We start from the raw sequence: 18,194 nt of genomic DNA on the forward strand, positions 1-18,194 counted from the left end.
AACACAAGACATATATATACTCTATTAGCCACAACACAACCAGGCTTATATTTAATATGCCACATAACAAACACCTCCCCCCTCCCGTCCATATAACCCGCCAATACAAATCAAACACCCGCACAACACACTCAATCCCACAGCCCAAAGTACCGTTCACTTCCGCAAAATTCATACACCACATATATTTCCCCAAAGTCACGTACGTGACATGCACATAGCGGCACGCACGTACGGGCAAGCGATCAAATGTTTGGAAGCCGCAGCTGCGTACTCACGGCAGCGCGTATCCAACTCAAAGTCCTCCTGGTAAGAGTCTCTGTTGTCCCAGTTCTCTACGTGTTTGTGTTGCTGCAGCCGGCCGCTAATACACCGCTTCCCACCTACAGCTTTCTTCTTTGCTGTCTTCATTGTTCATTAAAGAAATTGCAAAAAATTCACCAACACAGACGTCCAGAATACTGTGGAATTTTGCGATGAAAACAGACGACTTAATAGCTGGCCACAATGCTGTCCCAAAATGTCCGCTACAATCCGTGACGTCACGCGCAAACGTCGTCATACCGAGACGTTTTCAGCAGGATATTTCGCGGGAAGTTTAAAATTGCACTTTACTAATCCAATCCGTATTGGCATGTGTTGCAATGTTAAGAGTTCATCATTGATATATAAACTATCAGACTGCGTGGTCGGTAGTAGTGGCTTTCAGTAGGCCTTTAAGTATCTTGTCTTTGAGGTGTATTCAACTAAATATAGGTTGAAAAGTATTTGCAAATCATTGTATTCCGTTTTTATTTACCATTTACACAAAGTGCCAACTTCACTGGTTTTAGGTTTTGTACTATCTGTCATCAATTCATGTTCATAGTTTGTTGATTTGCCACTGAAAGATATTGATTGTCCTGGTATGTAGACTACCCAACTAGTTGTTGTCCTTATCTGGATATTACGTGTTAATAAATGTGTATTGATGATTTCTTTTCCACTCACATCAACGTGTTTGTTCAAGCGTTCCTACCTTAAAAGTGCACGTGTGCATCCGTGGGACTTGTTGACTTGCAAGCAACACAACACAAGGGAGACGAGCCGGACGCATGATGGAGTACTCCACTCAGCAACCTGGCACCCGTGCCAGCAAATAGATTTTTGTGACAGATTAAAAAAGATCAAATCGGCCGTAAGAAAGGAAAAGGGAAAGTGCTAAATGGAGCATATGTGCACAACAAGCTTTTAGATGTATTCCTTCCTACTTAGGCCATCCATCACACTGATAGGCCAAAGGCCAAACTATCACTTTATTTTGTCAAAGATTCTAAATGCAAGTAGTGCAAAGAAAAAAGTCAATGCATATGTTATTCATGAGATTTTCTGCACTCTCTTATGTGAGCACACATCTTCAATCTTGTGTCCGTTTAAAAGTGCAGCTCCAGTTAAAAGGTCAGCACGTTGCTTCATCAAGCAACTATAGTTCAACAAAATACAAATTACACTTCCTATGTCAGAGTGTAATGTGTGTATGCACTCCCTGTACAACATTCAAGCATTCTCTGATGACTAACATGGATCAGAGCATTTAGTATTACAATAATTCCTATGAAAAATAGCAACCATTTATTGTGATTGTGAATAATTGCATTCATGCTTGATTGAAACCAGCAAGTTGACTTTTTACTTTAATTACAGCAACACATTGGCTCAAAATAATTAATAACAATAATTGTAAAACAAAACAAAACAGTTTAACGCAAACTGTACGTCGCCACTACCACAGGTTTGCTTTACAGTAGGGGTGTCACGATACCAATTTCTCCACTACCAATATGATCCCGATATTGCAGCCTTGACTATTGGTTGATACAAAGTATCAGATGATCAACTTGCATCTAAATTAGAGATGTCCAATAATGTCTTTTTCGCCGATATCCGATATTGTCCAACTCTTAATTACCGATTCGGATATCAACTGATACCGATATATACAGTCGTGGAATTAACACATTATTATGCCTAATTTTGTTGTGATGCCCCGCTGGATGCATTAAACCAGGGGTCACCAACCTTTTCGAAACCAAGAGCTACTTCTTGGGTACTGATTAATGCGAAGGGCTACCAGTTTGATACACACTTAAATACATTTGCTCAATTTACCTTTAACTCTATGTTATTGTTAATAATTAATGATATTTACACTTAATTGAACGGTTTAAAAGAGGAGAAAACACGAAAAAAATGACAATTAAATTTTGAAACATAGTTTATCTTCAATTTCGACTCTTTAAAATTCAAAATTCAACTGAAAAAAAGAAGAGAAAAACTTAAAAAAAGAATTTATGGAACATCATTAGTAATTTTTCCTGATTAAGATAATTTTAGAATTTTGATTAAATAGGTTAAAATCCAATCTACACTTTGTTAGAATATATAACAAATTGGACCAAGCTATATTTCTAACAAAGACAAATCATTATTTCTTCTAGATTTTCCAGAACAAAAATTTTAAAATAAATACAAAAGACTTTGAAATAAGATTTAAATTTGATTCTACAGATTTTCTAGATTTGCCAGAATAATTTTTTTGAATTTTAATCATAATAAGTTTGAAGAAATATTTCACAAATATTCTTCGTCGAAAAAACAGAAGCTAAAATGAAGAATTAAATTAAAATGTATTTATTATTCTTTACAATAAAAAAATACATTTACTTGAACATTGATTTAAATTGTCAGGAAAGAAGAGGAAGGAATTTAAAAGGTAAAAAGGTATATGTGTTTAAAAATCCTAAAATCATTTTTAAGGTTGTATTTTTTTTCTAAAATTGCCTTTCTGAAAGTTATAAGAAGCAAAGTAAAAAAATTAATGAATTTATTTAAACAAGTGAAGACCAAGTCTTTAAAATATTTTCTTGGATTTTCAAATTCTATTTGAGTTTTGTCTCTCTTAGAATTAAAAATGTCGGGCAAAGCGAGACCAGCTTGCTAGTAAATAAATACAATTTAAAAAATACAGGCAGCTCACTGGTAAGTGCTGCTATTTGAGCTATTTTTAGAACAGGCCGGCAGGCTACTCATCTGGTCCTTACGGGGTACCTGGTGCCTGCGGGCACCGCGTTGGTGACCCCTGCATTAAACAATGTAACAAGGTTTTCCAAAATAAATCAACTCAAGTTATGGAAAAAAAATGCCAACATGGCACTGCCATATTTATTATTGAAGTCACAAAGTGCATTGTTTTTTTTAACATGCCTCAAAACAGCAGCTTGGAACTTGGGACATGCTCTCCCTGAGAGAGCATGAGGAGGTTGAGGTGGGCGGGGGGTGTTTATTGTAGCGTCCCGGAAGAGTTAGTGCTGCAAGGGATTCTGGGTATTTGTTCTGTTGTGTTTATGTTGTGTTACGGTGCGGATGTTCTCCCGAAATGTGTTTGTCATTCAATGTGTGGTTAAAGCTGAGAAAACAAAATATCTGTCAGACTTAATTTTAAATAGTATCAGCAAGCCACGTGTATGTGTTTGTCATTCTTGTTTGGTGTGGGTTCACAGTGTGGCACATATTTGTAACAGTGTTAAAGTTGCTTATACGGTCACCCTCAGTGTGACCTGTATGGCTGTTGACAAAGTATGCCTTGCATTCACTTGTGTGTGTGTGAAAAGCCGTAGATATTATGTGATTGGGCCGGCACGCAAAGGCAGTGCCTTTAAGGTTTATTGGCGCTCTGTACTTCTCCCTACGTCCGTGTACACAGCAGCGTTTTAAAAAGTCATACATTTTACTTTTTAAAACCGATACCAATAATTTCCGATATTACATTTTAAAGCATTTATCGGCCGATAATATCGGCAGTTCAATATTATCGGACATCTCTAATTTAGATGCAAGTTGATCATCCGATACTTGTTTTTTTTTAAAGATACTTGTATCAACCAATAGTCAAGGCTGCAAAATCGGGATCATATTGGGATTGGAGAAATTAGTATCGTGACACCCCTACTGTAAAGCAAACCTGTGGTAGCGGCGACGTACAGTTTGCGTTAAACTGTTTTGTTTTTTTTACAATTATTATTATTAATTATTTTGAGCCAATGTGTTGCTGTAATTAAAGTAAAAAGTCAACATGCTGGTTTCAATCAAGCATGAATGCAATTATTCACAATCACAATAAATGGTTGCTATTTTTCATAGGAATTGTAATTAGAGATGTCCGATAATATTGGACTGCCGATATTATCGGCCGATAAATGCTTTAAAATGTAATATCCGAAATTATCGGTATCGGTTTCAAAAAGTAAAATGTATGACTTTTTAAAACGCCGCTGTACGGAGTGGTACACGGACGTAGGGAGAAGTACAGAGCGCCAATAAACCTCAAAGGCACTGCCTTTGCGTAATTTGCACATAATACCTACGGCTTTTCACACACACACAAGTGAATGCAACGCATACTTGGTCAACAGCCATACAGGTCACACTGAGGGTGACCGTATAAACAACTTTAACACTGTTACAAATATGCGCCACACTGTGAACCCACACCAAACAAGAATGACAAACACTTTTCGGGAGAACATCCACACCGTAACACAACAGAACAAATACCCAGAACCCCTTGCAGCACTAACTCTTCCCCCCAACCCCGCCCACCTCAACCTCCTCTGTCCCAAATTCCAAGCTGCTGTTTTGAGGCATGTTAAAAAAAAACAATGCACTTTGTGACTTCAATAATAAATATGGCAGTGCCATGTTGGCATTTTTTTTTCCATAACTTGAGTTGATTTATTTTGGAAAACCTTGTTACATTGTTTAATGCATCCAGCGGGGGCATCACAACAAAATTAGGCATAATAATGTGTTAATTCCACGACTGTATATATCGGTATCGGTTGATATCGGAATCGGTAATTAAGAGTTGGACAATATCGGAATATCCGCAAAAAAGCCGTTATCGGACATCTCTAATAATTAATGTTATTTCTTGTAAGGAATGATGTATGCATGAATGATGATGATACAAGTAAACAATGTTTGCAAACACCAATGACATTGACTAGTCACACTGTTTCATTTTCTATGCCCCATTCAGTTAATGATAACTGCTGGTTCAATGTTAGGTTTTAGCAGATTTTCCCTATTTTTTCTACAGACAGCATTTGGTGACCTCAAACAACAAGGCTATGGTTTGATTCACACTGGTTTTCGCCTTTTGAAGGGTACTGGAAAATTGATCTTGAAAGTCCTTTAAAAAGTGCTTGAATTTGGCCATGGAAAAGGTGTACGAACCCTGATAATAATATCAATCATATTATAAGCTTTTTGATTGATTGATTGAGACTTTTATTAGCAGGTTGCACAGTGAAGTACATATTCCGTACAATTGACCACTAAATGGTAACACCCGAATAAGTTTTTCAACTTGTTTAAGTCGGGGTCCACTTAAATTGATTCAGATACAGATATATACTATCATCATAATACAGTCATCACACAAGATAATCACATTGAATTATTTACAATCAGGGGTGTGGAGGGGGGTGAGGGGGTAGGATATGGACAGCAAGTAGTGGACATAGAGAGAGAGAGAGAGAGAGAGAGAGAGAGAGAGAGAGAGAGAGAGAGAGAGAGAGAGAGAGAGAGAGAGAGAGAGAGAGAGAGAGAGAGAGAGAGAGAGAGAGAGAGAGAGAGAGAGAGAGAGAGAGAGAGAGAGAGAGAGAGAGAGAGAGAGAGAGAGAGAGAGAGAGAGATCAGAAGGCATAAAAAAAGTATCTGCATTTGATTGTTTACATTTGATTATTAGCAATCCGGGAAGGGTGTTAGTTTAGGGTTGTAGCTGCCTGGAGGTGAACTTTTATTGCGGTTTTGAAGGAGGATAGAGATGCCCTTTCTTTTATACCTGTTGGGAGCGCATTCCACATTGATGTGGCATAGAAAGAGAATGAGTTAAGACCTTTGTTAGTTCGGAATCTGGGTTTAACGTGGTTAGTGGAGCTCCCCCTGGTGTTGTGGTTATGGCGGTCATTTACGTTAAGGAAGTAGTTTGATATGTACTTCGGTATCAGGGAGGTGTAGTGGATTTTATAGACTAGGCTCAGTGCAAGTTGTGTAACTCTGTCCTCCACCTTGAGCCAGCCCACTTTGGAGAAGTGGGTAGGAGTGAGGTGGGATCTGGGGTGGAGGTCTAGAAGTAACCTGACTAGCTTGTTCTGGGATGTTTGGAGTTTAGATTTGAGGGTTTTGGAGGTGCTAGGGTACCAGGAGGTGCATGCGTAATCGAAAAAGCTTCTGTTTCTGACCCGATCGGCCAATCCGGGTATTAACTGTAGCAAAGTAGTTAAGGTCTTCACCATCTGTCAGCAAAGTCTAAAGTTGTAATTAAGCAGTAATTAAGAGTTTGACCACTAATGACAAATATTACTTGAAGAAGCGGGAGGGATTGTAAAGTTCACCACATGACAAATCAAAGAATGGCCCGACTTTTCCCCCAACGTCTCACTTTCAGAGCCTCCACATCCGTCAGACTTAAAACGGCTCATAAAAGCAGCCCCTCTTTCACTTTTTACGCCTCTTTTTCTGTGATCTTTTTAACCTCTTGTCTGATTTCTGGAAGTAAGTAAGAAGGGATGCAAATGGAAGCGCTTCTTGATGCTCTGCCACTATTTTATCAGAGGATTTAGTGAAAGAACACGCCGGACAAACGGCTCTCTTGGCTATTTGCTGTAATTGGACCATCAAACATCAGCACTGCAGCAACACCGCACACACAACACACACACACACACACACACACACGCTAGAGCTTTTTGTGACAAAGCAAGATGAGAGCACGATGTGTAACTGCCTGCCTTAAAGCTTTAGAAGCAATTTGGGGGGAAAAACTTACTCTCTCAAAGTCCTCAAGTGTTGGCTTTTTTTTTTATGCCACTAGAAGTTGAAAAATGGACGTGTGTGAAGCCTGCGATAGAGGAGCAGAACAACTCTTCAAGGTCTAAAGGGAAAACAAATACATCATTCTTATATTCTCCATGTTTATGTGCACTCATCATAAGCAGGAATAACATAGTTTGCTTTTATCTGAAAGTTGGAATGACTGCACACGTGTTTCATGAGGAGAATTAGCTGCACTGCAGTTGAATTTAGACAAAATGATAAATACAGTTCGCACAAACACACTTGATTGAAATCTTATTTAATATGGGGTGTGGAATGTTCCAGAATGTCTTTTAACTTGACATGCACCATTAACTTCCTCCTCGTGATCATGATTGACTGCAGCACTACATAGAATTACTTTGACAACACGCACTAATACTCATGGAAATACTTACATAACTACTCAAGTGTTAATACTCTTGTGTATATACTCACATAGGCATGTATATATTTACATAATTATTACTCAGGTAAATGCATACATAGTCGTGTATATAGCTACAAAATTGATCATGTAAATACTTACATAGTCGTGTAAATGTCGACATAATTACTCATGTAAATACTTACATAGTCATGTAAATGTCGACATAATTACTCATGTAAATACTTACATAGTCATGTATATGTGGACATAATTACTCATGTAAATACGTACATAGTCATGTATATGTCGACATGATTACTCATGTAAATACGTACATAGTCATGTATATGTCGACATAATTACTCATAGTCATGTAAATGTCGACATAATTACTCATGTAAATACGTACATAGTCATGTATATGTCGACATAATTACTCATGTAAATACTTACGTAGTCATGTATATGTCGACATAATTACTCATGTAAATACGTACATAGTCATGTATATGTCGACATAATTACTCATGTAAATACTTACATAGTCATGTATATGTCGTCATAATTACTCATGTAAATACGTACATAGTCATGTATATGTCGACATAATTACTCATGTAAATACGTACGTAGTCATGTATATGTCGACATAATTACTCATGTAAATACTTACATAGTCATGTACGTATATGTCGACATAATTACTCATGTAAATACGTACATAGTCATGTATATGTCGACATAATTACTCATGTAAATACTTACGTAGTCATGTATATGTCGTCATAATTACTCATGTAAATACTTACGTAGTCATGTATATGTCGACATAATTACTCATGTAAATACGTACATAGTCATGTATATGTCGACATAATTACTCATGTAAATACGTACATAGTCATGTATATGTCGACATAATTACTCATGTAAATACTTACGTAGTCATGTATATGTCGTCATAATCACTCATGTAAATACTTACGTAGTCATGTATATGTCGTCATAATTACTCATGTAAATACTTACGTAGTCATGTATATGTCGACATAATTACTCATGTAAATACTTACGTAGTCATGTATATGTCGTCATAATTACTCATGTAAATACTTACGTAGTCATGTATATGTCGTCATAATTACTCATGTAAATACTTACGTAGTCATGTATATGTCGTCATAATTACTCATGTAAATATTTACGTAGTCATGTATATGTCGACATAATTACTCATGTAAATACGTACATAGTCATGTATATGTCGACATAATTACTCATGTAAATACGTACATAGTCATGTATATGTCGACATAATTACTCATGTAAATACGTACATAGTCATGTATATGTCGACATAATTACTCATGTAAATACCTACATAGTCATGTATATGTCGACATAATTACTCATGTAAATACGTACATAGTCATGTATATGTCGACATAATTACTCATGTAAATACTTACGTAGTCATGTATATGTCGTCATAATTACTCATGTAAATACTTACATAGTCATGTACGTATATGTCGACATAATTACTCATGTAAATACTTCCATAGTCATGTATATGTCGACATAATTACTCATGTAAATACTTACATAGTCATGTACGTATATGTCAACATAATTACTCATGTAAATACTTACGTAGTCATGTATATGTCGACATAATTACTCATGTAAATACTTACATAGTCATGTACGTATATGTCGACATAATTACTCATGTAAATACTTACGTAGTCATGTATATGTCGACATAATTACTCATGTAAATACGTACATAGTCATGTATATATCTACATAATTACTCATGTAAATACATAGTCATGTATATGTCGACATAATTACTCATGTAAATACTTACATAGTCATGTATATGTCGACATAATTACTCATGTAAATACTTACGTAGTCATGTATATGTCGACATAATTACTCATGTAAATACGTACATAGTCATGTATACATCTACATAATTACTCATGTAAATACTTACATAAGTCATGTAAATGTCCACATAATTACTCTAGTAAATACTTACATAAATACTCCTGGGAATGCTCACATACTGTTTGTATATATATCCACATACCTAATCAACTGCAATTACTCATGTATATATTCACATAACTATTCAAGTGTAAATACTCATGTAAATATATATATATATATATATATATATATATATATATATATATATATATATATATATATATATATATATATATATATATTCAGATAATTACTTATGTAAAAATACCCCTTATATCTACGCAAGTGTAAATATTTGTTTACGTTCACTCAAATACTCAAGTGTAAATACTCACATACCTACTCAGGTGTAAATAAATACTCATGCAAATACTCGCATAACTACTCAAGTGTAAATACCCATGTAAATATTCACATACCTACTCAAGTGTAAATAAATACTCATGTAAATACTCACATAACTGCTCAAATGTAAATACTCATGTAAATATTCACATACCTACTCAAGTGTAAATAAATACTCATGCAAATACTCACATAACTGCTCAAGTGTAAATACTCATGTAAATATTCACATACCTACTCAGGTGTAAATAAATACTCATGCAAATACTCACATAACTATCCATCCATCCATTTTCTACCGCTTATCATGTAAATATTCACATACCTACTCAAGTGTAAATAAATACTCATGCAAATACTCACATAACTACTCAAGTGTAAATACTCATGTAAATATTCACATACCTACTCAGGTGTAAATAAAAACCCATGCAAATACTCTCATAACCATCCATCCATCCATCCATTTTCTACCGCTTATCCAAGTGTAAATACTCATGTAAATATTCACATACCTACTCAGGTGTAAATAAATACTCATGCAAATACTCACATAACTACTCAAGTGTAAATACTCATGTAAATATTCACATACCTACTCAGGTGTAAATAAAAACCCATGCAAATACTCTCATAACTATCCATCCATCCATCCATCCATTTTCTACCGCTTATCCAAGTGTAAATACTCATGTAAATATTCACATACCTACTCAGGTGTAAATAAATACTCATGCAAATACTCACATAACTATCCATCCATCCATTTTCTACCGCTTATCCAAGTGTAAATACTCATGTAAATATTCACATACCTACTCAAGTGTAAATAAATGCTCATGCAAATACTCACATTACTACTCAAGTGTAAATACTCATGAATACTCACGGAAAATACCTATATAAATACTTGTGTAAATACCTATATACCCGTAAATATTTCTGTAAACACTCACAATTACAATGAAACGAAACAACACCATACTCCTTAGAATACCCATTTTTATACTCATGTAAACAATTTTGAGAGTACCTCTACAATTACTTGTGTAAATGCCCAAACTAATATTCATAGCAATAGTCATCTATTGCTATGAATATTAGTTTGGGCATTTACACAAGTATTTGTAGAGGTATTCATCCCCATAAATAACCTTGTAAATACCCCTTTAAATTCTCAGATAAATACTCATTTAAATACTTGTGAAAAAATCAGGAAGGGTGGAAGAGAAACCACAAACAAGCCAAAAAATTATGGTGAAATAAAACTTATTTGTGTTTCTACCACAGAGTAGCGAAAATACACGTGTTGTAGTACTTGTGTGTACTGGTAGAATACCTTCTGGTCTACAAGAATGTTAAATGTTTGCAGTTGTTTGCTGAAGACACTGAAACCAATAAAAAGTGACTTTGGTATTTGAAAAGTGTTAGTAGTGTTCTTGTACTACTGCAGGCCAAAGTACTTGAAACCTGGTGGATGTTTGACGAGCGTGATCAAGTACTTGCTGTGATACAAACTAAGTCTAAAAGATCCATCAACTTTTCATGAATAGAAATTTTCCAATTGCGGGCTAAGGTGTTTGTCACTACGTGAGGGAAGCGTTGTTCCTCATCCTTCAATCCCCCACCTGCCATCTTGCAACACTTGTCATAATGTGTAGCGCCGGGAAAACCGCGCGAGGCAGCGCTGAGTAAACGGCGGCCATGACAGATGAGAACGCTTCAGCGTGATGAACACTTTGGCCAGCGATGGCCGGCAGCCATTGGACCGTCTCATCCTTCTTGCCGGAAATGTGCCTCTCAAACCTTGCTACTTTTCATTCGCCAGCCCCGAGGGATCGTCGGTTCGCCATTCAGACGCTCTGGAGTTTAGTGCACCGTTTTTGGACAAAGCCCGTCCGTATCGGTGCCAAATCGGTACTTTTAAAAAAGGTGCTTAACAGGGCCTAAACGGTGTGTCAGGTGTAAACACCGATGACATCTATTAGACGAGACAAGAAGCAAGGAATCAGACAGAGACAGGATTCAAATTAGCTCATGAGGAGAGCGCGTCGACCTGTACCCTCGTACAGTGTCGTCCCACGCTCTGAGGAGGGAGCAAACCATCAATCAGAAATAATAAAGTATTTCTGATTCTGATTCTGACACGACGAGAGTTTGGGGGACAGGTATAGTACCGAATATGATTCATAAGTATCACGGTACTATACTAATACAGGTATACCGTACAATCCTAATATGTACAGTATATACTGTATGTGTGTGTGTGGTGTCTTATCAAAGTGTGCAGTTTTTTACTAAAAGAGGGACTTTTGTAAAGGCGAGAAGCAATTATTCATGATTCTTATGGGGAATTCTGCTTCACTATACTTTTCGGTTTGTAACAATGTTAAAAACCTCTAAAGGCTTTTTGATTGATTGATTGATTGAGACTTTTATTAGTAGATTGCACAGTGAAGTACATATTCCGTACAATTGACCACTATTTCTATAGTTTTTTGTACATTGTACAGGATTGCTTATTATTTGTATTGAATAGTAGTCTGTTTATTTCAATTGTTAGTTTTTTTCTTTATTACCTGTTGTGTAATTTATTTTTACCCCATATTTGTTCCCTCTACCGCACCTTAAGTTGAGTCCTTAATCTTGTTATATGCAAATATAATGACAATAAAGTCCATTCTATTCCAGTCTATTCTATTGGTATATAGTCATGTTAGCACTTAAGATAGATAGCGATTAGCGCTGAAGTCGGCAGCTAGAAATTAGCGGCGATGTATACTGCATTATTTGAATATCTTAGTATTGCACAATAACAAGGTACTTTTAGGACCAGTTTAATTTAAAACACAATTTTGTACACACACACACATACATATATATCCATCCATCCATCCATTTTCTAACACTTGTCCCTTTCGGTCGCTGGGTTTGTTGGAGCCTATCTCAGATATGAATATACATAAATATATATATACATATGTATGAATATATATATATATATATATGAATATATATTTAAAAAATCTCCTTCTCACCCCGGTGGGGTGGTATCTGTGTCATCCTCAAACTCCCAGGCCTCTGCCAGAGGCCTGGGAGTTTGAGGGTTCTGCACAGTATCTTTGTCGTTCCTAGGACTGTGCTCTTCTGGACTGAGGCTTCATATGTTGTTCCTAGGATCTGTTGGAGCCACTCTCCCAGTTTGGGGGTTGCTGTTACGAGCGCCCCCACTACCACGGGGACCACGCTCGCCTTGACCGTCCACATCCGTTCCAGCTGCTCTTTCAACCTTTGGTACTTCTCAACTTTCCCGTTTTGATTGATTGATTGAGACTTTTATTAGTAGATTGCACAGTACAGTACATATTCCGTACAATTGACCACTAAATGGTAACACCCGAATAAGTTTTTCAACTTGTTTAAGTCGGGGTCCACTTAAATTGATTCACGATACAGATATATACTATTTTCATAATACAGTCATCACACAAGATAATCATCAGAGTATATACAATGAATTATTTACATTATTTACTATCCGGGGTGTGGTATATGGAGGGGAGAGGGTTAGGATTGGTTGGTATCAACACTTCAGTCATCAACAATTGCATCATCAGAGAAATGGACATTGGAACAGTGTAGGACTGACTTGGTAGGATATGTACAGTGAGCAGTGGACACAGAGAGAGAGATCAGAAAGTATAAGAAAAAGTGTCTACATTTGGTTATTTACATTTGATTTACAATCCGAAGAGGTATGATGTGGAGGGGGAAGGGTGTTAGTTTAGGGTTGAAGTTGCCTGAAGGTGTTGTTTTAGTGCGGTTTTGAAGGAGGATAGAGATGCCCTTTCTTTTACACCTGTTGGGAGTGCATTCCACATCGATGTGGCATAGAAAGAGAATGAGTTAAGACCTTTGTTAGATCGGAATCTGGGTTTAACGTGGTTAGTGGAGCTCCCTCTGGTGTTGTAGTTATGGCAGTCAGTTAAGGAAGTAGTTTGACATGTACTTCGGTATCAGGGAGGTGTAGCGGATTTTATAGACTAGGCTCAGTGCAAGTTGTTTTACTCTGTCCACAGTGGCTTAGTGGTCATGCGTAGACAGCACCTTTTAGCTCTTATTTCCAAAATTGTGTACACTACTGAATTGGGGTCTTATGGCTGCTTATGTGGACACTTATACTGCCATCTGGTGGTGTCAGAAGAGTATAGCATACAATGGAATTTGGGGGGAAAAAAGTGTAAAAATAAGAGTTAGCATGTCACTAAACATGAAGTACACATTTGTGTACTTATGGTCTAAGTACATCATATCAAAAGATGATTCTTAGTTTTTATTCTAATTAGGGTCCAATAAGCCCAAATAGCAAAGAGAAATAAAAAAAAAGCATGTAAACAAACAGCTTGGGCCTTAAGAGGTTAAATTAAGTTTGTGAATTGAGGTTTTACTGTATAAATACAGACCATTTAGCATTTAAACCGCAATTATAAATGCATCCAAAGAGAAAAATAACGTGTTTAGGCAGCGACAGCTGCACAATGTCCACATTTAATTCCATCCCCGGGTCCCATTTTTACCCTTTTATTTCCCTCCTCTTCCGCTTCCCAGTTTGGTCAATCCTCCTTTTGCCGTTCAAGAGACCAAGCAGCTTGGCTTCCCAGCAGACAGCAAATCTGTGTTTGTTGCTTCAGCTTCCGCATCGCCTTCCAATTCCCAATCAGCGCTGGGCAAACACAACAAAGCGGCACATCCGCGCGTGGCAGCCATGACGATATTAATGACCAGGCGAGCACATTGTGACAGCCGGAAGTTTATGGGGGGGGGAAAAACCGGCGAGCATGGCCGCTGAGTGGTTATTTTGTACACACGCACACACAAACAGTCCCCATGTGTCAGTGATCCCTGGCAGGGCGACAGTGTCATCACAGTGTGCGAGCGCCACATTCTGTCACCCTGCCTGCCTGGCAACCGCCCTATCAAATCGCAGCAGCCCTTGCCGGTGTGATGGAATCCCGCCTGTTTCGCCCGTGTTTCTGTATGATTTGTTGTCGTCCGCGCTGCAGCCGTGGTCAAAATAAGTTCTGGTGTTTTTCTGACGGAAGATGCTGATACTGCTAAACACCTGGGTGGCTATTGGCACCACTGGATTAAAAGTCATTAGAACATGAGGGATTTTGTGCAATGAGCTCATTTCTGGCTCAAAATCCAATAGGATTTAGACGGCGAAATGCGAATTATAGGGAAGTGTTTGCCTTTGAAGTGATGATTAGCGAATAAAATGTATACCATTGAAGCTGTAAGAGTCCAGAAATGAGCCAGTCTCAATGCACACTCTAACTGTATTGTGCTAGAGTCATACCAAAGACTATACGAGTCGTACCAAAGACTCGTATAGTCTTTGGTATGACTCGTACAGTCGTACCAAAGACTCGTATAGTCTTTGGTATGACTAGTATAGTCGTACCAAAGACTATACGAGTCTTTGGTACGACTCGTATAGTCTTTGGTACGACTCGTAAAGTCTTTGGTACGACTCGTATAGTCTTTGGTACGACTCGTATAGTCTTTGGTACGACTCGTATAGTCTTTGGTACGACTCGTATAGTCATTGGTACGATTCGTATAGTCTTTGGTACGACTCGTACAGTCTTTGGTACGACTCGTATAGTCTTTGGTACGATTCGTAAAGTCTTTGGTACGACTCATATAGTCTTTGGTACGACTCGTATAGACTTTGGTACGACTCGTATAGTCTTTGGTACGACTCGTATAGTCTTTGGTACGACTCGTATAGTCTTTGGTACGACTCGTATAGTCTTTGGTACGACTCGTATAGTCTTTGGTACGACTCGTATAGTCTTTGGTACGATTCGTAAAGTCTTTAGTACGACTCGTATAGACTTTGGTACGATCTCGTATAGTCTTTGGTACGACTCGTATAGTCTTTGGTACGACTCGTATAGTCTTTGGTACGACTCGTATAGTCTTTGGTACGACTCGTATAGCCTTTGGTACGACTCATATAGTCTTTGGTACGACTCGTATAGACTTTGGTACGACTCGTATAGTCTTTGGTACGACTCGTATAGACTTTGGAACGACTCGTATAGTCTTTGGTACGACTCGTATAGACTTTGGAACGACTCGTATAGTCTTTGGTACGACTCGTATAGTCTTTGGTACGACTCGTATAGTCTTTGGTACGACTCGTATAGTCTTTGGTACGACTCGTATAGCCTTTGGTACGACTCGTATAGACTTTGGTACGACTCGTATAGACTTTGGAACGACTCGTATAGACTTTGGTACGACTCGTATAGCCTTTGGTACGACTCGTATAGCCTTTGGTACGACTCGTATAGCCTTCGGTACGACTCGTATAGCCTTTGGTACGACTCGTATAGACTTTGGAACGACTCGTATAGACTTTGGTACGACTCGTATAGACTTTGGTACGACTCGTATAGACTTTGGTACGACTCGTATAGTCTTTGGTACGACTCTTGTAGTCTTTGGTACGACTCGTATAGACTTTGGTACGACTCGTATAGACTTTGGTACGACTCGTATAGTCTTTGGTACGACTCGTATAGTCTTTGGTACGACTCGTATAGTCTTTGCTACGACTCGTATAGTTTTTGGTACGACGCGTATAGTCTTTGTTACGACGCGTATAGTCTTAGGTACGACGCGTATAGTTTTAGGTACGACTCGTATAGTCTTAGGTACGACTCGTATAGTCTTTGGTACGACTCGTATAGACTTTGGTACGACTCGTATAGTCTTTGGTACGACTCGTATAGACTTTGGTACGACTCGTATAGTCTTTGGTACGACTCGTATAGTCTTTGGTAAGACACGTATAGTCGTGTATACCACTAAGCCACTGGTGCGTTTATGGCCACACAAAAAGTCGGACCACTCAAACACCACACAAAGTTACACTATGACTCCTCAGTCATACGTGTGCTTATTTTACTGTCATTTATTATTAATGTTAATTTATTGATATTAATCATGGAATGCTGTTACTAGAGAAAGTTACAGGAATGCACTCTTCATCCTATGCTTACATTTCATTGTGCAACATGAGGATGTTTAAGGGGAACTAAATGTGATCTCTGAAAGGGTACAAATGATTTCCAAAGCAGTGCTTTTGGTATAAAGTTAAGTTAGGTTAAATGAAAGTATTATTATTAATTATTATTATTATTATTTATCTTATGGTATATATCAAAAATAATATTGAGCAAAATTTAATTGAAATATTGTCAATGTGGCCCTCCAGCAGTGCTCGGGTTGCTCATGCGGCCCCCGGTAAAAATTAAATGCCCACCCCTGCTTTAGGCTGTTTAATTATATCTCAGCTGAATTTGGTTCACACCTTCATGGAACTGACATGCACATGTCAAATTTAGACAAGATTTTTTTTTTTTAATTGCCCCCATCAAACAAAATGTCTTTTTAGGAACACGAGCCCCATCAAGTTAATGATCATTTGTCAAACGTTGATGTTTGGTGGCCTGTCTAAATAAATAAAGGAGCTTGTTGGTTTGCCAACAAGAAGATAAATGTAAACATTCCTGCATTTACATTCCTGAAGGGCTTTTTTCAGCAGGCTTAAAAACCACCCGTGCACATACGTAAGTAAACACAGCAAATATATGCAGACAAATAAGTTGGCGGGCCGGCTGGGAAAAAAAAAGTTCCTGGTGCTTCAGATCACAGCTGGAAGTGTGCAGCCTCTCCTTGCACTCAATGCTGGATGTAGGGAATTGTGCAAATGAGGGTGTGGAGACGATGAGCAGAATGCAAGTACAAAGAGAAATATCCTCAAGGTCTCCGGATCGCTCAAAGAGAAGTGTGTTGACGTACACACACACACAACACACACACACACACACACACACATGTTAAAAATGATGCACAAATCACTCAATACTGTCTCCATTTAGACCAGAAGAATGTTTGTGGCTTGGAAATGTTCATGAAAAGAATAAATACTTCCACCAGCACACTTCAAATAAGTATACTCTAATGAGTGTACCGTATCTTTTAGACCAGGGGTGGGCAATTGATTTTTACCGGGGGCCGCATGAGCAACCCGAGCACTGCTGGAGGGCCACATCGACAATATTTCAATTAAATTTTGCTCAATAATATTTTTGATGTATACCGTAAGATTAATAATAATAATAATAATAATTAATAATAATACTTTCATTTAACCTAACTTAACTTGATACCAAAAGCACTGCTTTGGAAACCATTTGTACCCCTTTCAGAGATCACATTTAGTTCCCCTTAAACATCCTCATGTTGCACAATGAAATGTAAGCATAGGATGAAGTGTGCATTCCTGTAACTTTCTCTAGTAACAGCATTCCATGATTAATGTCAATAAATTAACATTAATAATAAATGACAGTAGAACAAGCACACGTATGACTGAGGAGTCATAGTGTAACTTTGTGTGGTGTTTGAGTTGTCCGACTTTTTGTGTGGCCATAAACGCACCAGTGGTTTAGTGGTATGTGTGTTGGTGACAGATGACAAGTTG

At 37.6% G+C, this 18,194-nt stretch overlaps 1 protein-coding gene across 7 annotated transcripts in view; it reads left to right on the forward strand.

Annotated features, from left to right (window-relative positions):
- LOC133635124 (tetraspanin-1) overlaps nt 1-18,194 on the forward strand; it is a 169,410-nt gene that overhangs the window by 81,619 nt on the left and 69,597 nt on the right. For 3 of the 7 annotated variants that reach the window (XM_062027935.1, XM_062027937.1, XM_062027939.1), the window contains one exon: nt 12,812-12,928. The exons of the other annotated variants lie outside the window; for them this stretch is intronic. The gene's annotated coding sequence lies outside the window, so the exon portion shown is untranslated. The remainder of the gene's footprint in view (nt 1-12,811; nt 12,929-18,194) is intronic. 7 annotated transcript variants of the gene reach the window in all.

This window comes from Entelurus aequoreus, linkage group LG19, assembly GCF_033978785.1.
Source record: "Entelurus aequoreus isolate RoL-2023_Sb linkage group LG19, RoL_Eaeq_v1.1, whole genome shotgun sequence".
Taxonomy (NCBI): domain Eukaryota; kingdom Metazoa; phylum Chordata; class Actinopteri; order Syngnathiformes; family Syngnathidae; genus Entelurus; species Entelurus aequoreus.